The sequence below is a fragment of the Alosa pseudoharengus genome, unplaced genomic scaffold (genome assembly GCF_046254945.1).
Source record: "Alosa pseudoharengus isolate Yale_2024_CS ecotype anadromous, Long Island Sound unplaced genomic scaffold, YU_APseudo_1.1 YU_APseudo_1.1_scf_28, whole genome shotgun sequence".
Classification (NCBI taxonomy): domain Eukaryota; kingdom Metazoa; phylum Chordata; class Actinopteri; order Clupeiformes; family Clupeidae; genus Alosa; species Alosa pseudoharengus.
The window spans coordinates 1,066,091-1,072,090 of record NW_027468709.1 but is presented as its reverse complement, the minus strand read 5'-3'; positions in this window follow the sequence as shown (position 1 = coordinate 1,072,090).

Below are 6,000 nucleotides of genomic sequence, written 5' to 3'. Positions count from 1 at the left end.
ATTAGACTAGACTACAGTGAAAGACAGTGTTGCTAAATATACATTGCAGTATAGCCTTTCGTGTGATTTCATTTCAAACTAGCCTATAGGCTCACCTTGTCTCAAGTCCACATCAGATGGTGAGAGGTCTGCTGCTGCTGCATCACCCTCTGTGACAGTTTCTGAAACTGAGTGTGATGCGTTTCACAAGTTAGCTTTGCTACTAATTTGACAGCCTTTCCTCATGAACCTATATAACATTGAGCCTACTAAGTTAAGCTATTAGCTCATAATAATTTTCGAATTAGTAGGCTATTGAAATGTTGTGGTAGGCTATAAATCAGGCATCATGTTATTTCTAATTTTGTGTTAATGCTGTTTTAGCACTGATAATCGCGGATTCGCGGTGGTATTGAAGTGTTTTGTAACCTTCAGGAGTTCATTTCATTTGTAGACTATTGCTTTCACATTGGGCTCACCTTTATTGGGAAAGAAGGCTGTTAACACTTGTTTTCCCTCTTTTCTTTTTTACTCCCTTTCTTGCCTCTCTTTTCTTTTCTGTGAACCGGATTTAGCTTTCTTAGACTTAGACATCTTCACACCGTGACCGTCTGCATTGCCGCTTCGGCAAAATGAACGTTACTTCAAAAATGCGCCTAGCAGGGGAAGGCGGACTGAACCATTTCGTGCAAGGGAGAGGGTGCCTGCCCTCAAACAATGTTGGCTTGGATACAATTTAATACATCAATCAACTGATGCATTTACCCGAAATATTTGCATCTATATTAGTTAACATTTATTAAGATCTTTAAATTAAGGAAATTATTTATTATTAAGGAAAATAAAATTCAACTCCTTAGGGGCCCTCCCCCCACTTGGGGCCCGGGTAATTTATTCCCACTTGTCCCCCCACTACGACACCCTTGTGCGTCTCCACGTTACACAATTGGCCAAAGTCATCCCAACACCGAGAACGCGCACAGATCAGGGGCCTGTACTACGAAGCGGGGTTACTGGCTTATCTGGGTAACTTCGAGAGTAACTTGATCACGTGTGGCGTAACTTCCCGATTAACCCGTACTATGAAAGGTGGATAGGTTTTAACCGAGGTAGCCTATGCTGCCATGGCAATTTACGCTGCATCTCAAACCTCCTCCGACCAGGGGGGTATACTACGAAGCACGTTAGACATATCTAGGCTATGTAGACATATCGAAGCTTGACAAAGCCTTGACTCAGGGGTATACGTTAAGTGATAGTACGATTGCAGTTATGTGATATATTTGTCAAACTAGGCTTTCAGCTCAGATCTGTGCGCGTTCTCGGTGTTGGGATGACTTTGGCCAATCGTGTAACGTGGAGACGCACAAGACCGCCTCTATTTAAAAACAATTACTTCCGCATTCATGAGCGATAGCTTAATCTACACTGCGGTGATTTTTTGTGTCTAACCTATAACATCAAATAAATCAATTGTCATCAGCTGTTGTATGGTATGCACGTCCAAAGTGGGATATTTGCACGCACAGCACTATTAAAGCACATTCGAGATCCAAAATGTTAGTAGAGGCGGAGCTCCACCTGTAAGATATATGACAGAATCCTACACGTGAGATAACTTCGTTTTTAAGACAATTGATTGGTCAGTGTGCGGTAGATTACACGATTTGAGCTATAATTTTGCACATAACCTCCTCCCGACCAGGTTTGGTTGACAGCATAAGATACCATGGTGATATAGCGACACTAAAACAGATACACTTTCGTGTCACAGCATAGCCTGGCTTTGCAACATACCTCGCTAACCCACTAATCGAGATTCGTAGTACACCCCACTGGTTATGTTCTTGGTTAACCCGAGGTTTCCGTTAACCACACCCTTTATAAGTAGGCTACCACCCCTCCACTAACAATTTCTCCCGAGACATGTCGGCGTACCTGGATGATCCATACGACATTGGAGCGCAAATCGTGAGGGACTCTCTTCGCAGGGCGAGGGGTTTTAGAGACCGCCAGAAAATATATATAGCCTACCCGGACGATATTCTCTATGAAGATATAGATTGTCAGCCGAGGGAATTCGTTATCTTTGTCAGATGATCTAGGAAGACGTCTCATAGCAATGCCCGTACGTGGACATTCATGTATTCAATCGGTGATGCAAGAATACTGTAGGCTATGTCCTAAAATAAATCGGACATAGGCCTACAGTATGCTGAACATCTGAGCAAGAATAGCCTAAAATAAATCGGACATAGCCTACAGTAGGCCTAATAAATAAAAATCACCATTTTAACAAACTTGTTGAATTGAATGTCATATTACTGTACCCTGCTCATAAAGGCTACACATTTCCACAGCACCAGAATCCGACCGAATGCCTCCCTCAACCCCCTCCATAATCGGCCTTCCACTATTATTTGCGATGGCCAACTCCTCTGCTACTGTAAAACACTCTGGTGCCTTTCCTCCTACAGTGTTCGAAGACACCTGTTTCTTGTTAGCTGTAAAACAGAGGCCAAGTGAAGGTTATAAGCTAGGCCTACATGTTTTCATAATTAAGAAATATTAATGTAAGAAATATTAATGCAAGCTATAACTATATAAACCTACTATTCTGAATAATGTTTTAGTGTTTCATTTTCACCTGCTGCCATGTGCGTTTGGCAATGGTGTTGCATCTGAAATGTTCACAGGATTAGGCATACACTAAATCAGTCAATGGGGGCTACTTAAACATTCAATTATCCTTATTACTGTAATCTATATGCCCACTTCAAAGTCAAAGTCAAAGTCAAAGTCAGCTTTATTGTCAATTTCTTCACATGTTCCAGACATACAAAGAGATCGAAATTACGTTTCTCACTATCCCACGGTGGAGACAAGACATATTTTACCAATTTTAAGTCCACAGACAAACATAACATTCAAGTAAACAAAAAAGTAAGTAAATAAGTAAATAAGAGGGCACATATAATGAAAAAATAAGAGCAGCAAAATTTGGTTGAAATTGTGCATAGACAGTCAATAAAATAAAATACTAGTGCAAAGTCAGGCCAATAAGTGGCTGAGGTAGTTCTGTTTGACCTAAGTAAGAAATAAAGTGGCATAGTGGTGCAAGTTATGTAAGAGCAGCAGAAGTGTTGTGTTTTCAGGACAACAACAACAAGTTGCAAAGTGTACAAGTGTGCAAGTGGAGTGGTGCAGGCGGCCATTGTGGGTCCAATGTCCAGGATGTTATGTAGCTGAGGGTGGAGGGGGGAGAGGAGGGAGAGAGTTCAGCATCCTAACAGCATCCTAACAGCATCCCAAGCTTCTGAATTGGGTTGCATCTGTAGGCCTTTCTATGAACTCAAATTAGGCTATTTAATTATTTCAACTCATTTTAGACATTCCGTAAGCTACTAATCCTCCGTAACACATATTTGAAGAACATGTGGGAATAAAACTTTACTTTTAGGCATTTAGGCTACCCGATCTGCAATACGTTGCCAACAGCCTTGCCTTGCTTTGTTCACTGCCGACGTATTTGATTTTTGTCGTAGAGTGGGTTTTAATTCCTCGTAACTTGTCATAATAATTGTGCATTCCTCATCTGTAAAATAAGGTGAACGCGTCATCACTGAAAGTGGTGATTTGCGCTGCAACCCGCCCCTTTTATGTGAACGCGCACAAACTCCAATGGGGTTAACCCCAGCTCAACAAATCAACTTCATAATCAGCGTCGTAGTACCGATTAACACCACTAAAGATAACCAGGTTTTGTCAACCCCGGTTTAACAAAGTAACCTGGGGCCTGTACTACGAAGGGAGCTTAACCTACCCAGATGTAACCCAGGGTTACTTTGTTAAACCAGGGTTGACAAAACCTGGTTATCTTTAGTGGTGTTAATCGGTACTACGACGCTGATTATGAAGTTGATTTGTTGACGCGTTCACCTTATTTTACAGATGAGGAATGCACAATTATTATGACAAGTTATGAGGAATTAAAACCCACTCTACGACAAAAATCAAATACGTCGGCAGTGAACAAAGCAAGGCAAGGCTGTTGGCAACGTATTGCAGATCGGGTAGCCTAAATGCCTAAAAGTAAAGTTTTATGTCCACATGTTCTTCAAATACGGAGGATTAATAGCTTGCGGAATGTCTTTAATGAGTTTAAATAATTAAATTGCTTATTTATTTTGAGTTCATAGAAATGCCTACAGATCCAACACAATTTAGAAGTGGGCATATAGATTACAGTAATAAGGATAATTGAATGTTTAAGTAGCCCCATTGACTGATTTAGTGTATGCCTAATCCTGTGAACATTTCAGATGCAACACCATTGCCAAACGCACATGGCAGCAGGTGAAAATGAAACACAAACACATTATTCAGAATAGTGGTTCATATAGTCATAGCTTGCATTAATATTTCTTAATTATGAAAACATGTAGGCCTATGCTTATAGCCTTCACTTGGCCTCTGTTTTACAGCTAACAAGAAAAAGGTGTCTTTGAACACTACTGTAAGGCACCAGAGTGTTTTACAGTAGCAGAGGAGTTGGCCATCGCAAATAATAGTGGAAGGCTGATTATGGAGGGGGTTGAGGGAGGCATTCGGTCGGATTCTGGTGCTGTGGAAATGTGTAGCCTTTATGTGCAGGGTACAGTAATATGACATTCAATTCAATACGTTTGTAAAAATTGTGATTTTAATTTATTAGGCCTACTATATGTCCGATTTATTCTTGCTCAGATGTTCAGCATACTGTAGGCCTATGTCCGATTTATTTTCGGACATACAGTAGGCTATTCTTGCTCAGATGTTCAGCATAACCAATGGAATACATGAATGTCCACGTACATGCTATGAGACGTCTTCCTAGATCATCTGACAAAGATAACGAATTCCCTCGGCTGACAATCTATATCTTCATAGAGAATATCGTCCGGGTAGGCTATATATATTTTCTGGCGGTCTCTAAAACCCCTCGCCCTGCGAAGAGAGTCCCTCACGATTTGCGCTCCAATGTCGTATGGATCATCCAGGTACGCCGACATGTCTCGGGAGAAATTGTTAGTGGAGGGGTGGTACTTATAAAGGGTGTGGTTAACAGAAACCTCGGGTTAACCAAGAACATAACCTGGTCGGAGCAGGTTTGAGATGCAGCATAAATTGCCATGGCAGCATACCTCGGTTAAAACCTATCCACCTTTCGTAGCACGGGTTAATCGGGAAGTTACGCCACACGTGATCAAGTTACTCTCGAAGTTACCCAGATAAGCCAGTAACCCCGCTTCGTAGTACAGGCCCCTGGTTACATCTGGGTAGGTTAAGCTCCCTTCGTAGTACAGGCCCCTGAGCTGAAAGCCTAGTTTGACAAATATATCACATAACTGCAATCGTAGTATCACTTAACGTATACCCCTGAGCAGGGTTCTAAATTAACACCCGCCAAATGCGGGTTAAAATTAATTTTGGCGGGTGTTAATAAAAACTTACTAGCCAGTTTGGCCGGTGATGAATGAGGCATTACATGCATGATACATAAGGCTCTGTTTTCGGTCATATATCCCCCGGCAGTAGGCCTACTTCCTACATTTCCCATGACCACTGTGCCATAATGCTACGTCGGCTGCACGCAGTTTGCAGTGAAACCAGCGCGAGAGACCATGGAAACGAACGGAGCGTCTACCAGAAAACACAAGGAATTAGAAGAACGAACGGAGCCAGAGCAGGGAGCATAGACTGAAAGAGGAGGGAGTTAACCAGTAAAGTAAAGTAAAAAGTACCTAAAACATGTACATAACACAAATGCATAATGCATTACGAAATATTAACGCAATTAACGCATTGTGTTTACCTATTTCCTTTGTGGGGGGCTGATGTCATGTAACGGAGGCCGCAAAACCTGAAGCAGCAAGATCGTTTATTTTATTGTCTATGGAGTTAGCTGAAGATGGAGTGAGGAGCTTGTAGGCGAACATTTTCAGTTTTAAAAAGGTAGCCTGATCAGTTATCACCACCACC